General features: G+C 43.9%; 1 non-coding gene across 1 annotated transcript; it reads left to right on the top strand.

The window, feature by feature from the left end:
* The first annotated feature begins 136 nt into the window (after positions 1–136).
* LOC127742783 (small nucleolar RNA R71) lies at positions 137–240 on the top strand. The gene has a single exon (XR_008004186.1). It is a non-coding gene; the product is annotated as a small nucleolar RNA R71 (small nucleolar RNA).
* Positions 241–849: the final 609 nt, after the last annotated feature.

Raw genomic sequence — 849 nt, 5'->3', positions numbered from 1 at the left:
GGTCTCAATCACTTCAATGGCTTCTTCCACAGTCTTTTTCCTGTTCAATGAACCTCCTGATGAATGGTCTACAGCCTTCCTTGATTCATAAGAAAGTCCAACATAGAAAATATGCAATTGCACCCAGTCATGGAACATGTCTGGTGGGCATTTCCTTGTCAAATCCTTGAATCTCTCCCATGCCTCGTAGAGAGTTTCACCATCTTGTTGTCTAAAAGTCTGAACCTCAGATCGAAGCCTATTGACCTTTTGTGGGGGGTAGAAACGTGCCAGAAACTTACTTTCCACCTCATCCCAGGTTGTTAGGCTCCCCCTTGGAAATGATTCCAGCCACTTAGCTGCCTTGTCCCTAAGTGAAAATGGGAACAAGAGCAGTTTATAGGCATCTTCCTGGACTCCATTGGACTTCACATTGTCGCAAATTCTCAGGAATTTTGTGAAATGTTGGTTTGGATCTTCATTAGCACTCCCACCAAATGAACAATGATTCTCCACCAATGATATTAGCTGTGGTTTGAGTTCAAAATTGTTGGCCTGAATGGGTGGTTTTTGAATGCTGCTACCACAATTCCCAGAGGTTGGGTTTATGTATGAACCAAGAACCCTCCTCTCGGGAATGGCATTGTTCCCATCAGCTCTCTCATGGTTGTGAACTTCTCTATCCATGTTGAGATCTAGAGCTTCCTCAAAATTGTCCTCAGATTCTCCTTCAGATTCTTCCTCTCTCAGTACTCTCTTCCCTCTTGCTTCCTTTCTAAGTTTATGAAGGGTCCTCTCTGGTTCGGTATATGGAGGAGTTGATGTCTCTCCTCTCCTACCTGTCATACAAGAACACACCACAAGCAACAA

Source organism: Arachis duranensis, chromosome 1 (genome assembly GCF_000817695.3).
Source record: "Arachis duranensis cultivar V14167 chromosome 1, aradu.V14167.gnm2.J7QH, whole genome shotgun sequence".
NCBI classification, from domain to species: Eukaryota; Viridiplantae; Streptophyta; class Magnoliopsida; order Fabales; family Fabaceae; genus Arachis; species Arachis duranensis.
The sequence above is the reverse complement of the archived record's forward strand: the minus strand, read 5'-3'. Positions and strand labels throughout refer to the sequence as shown.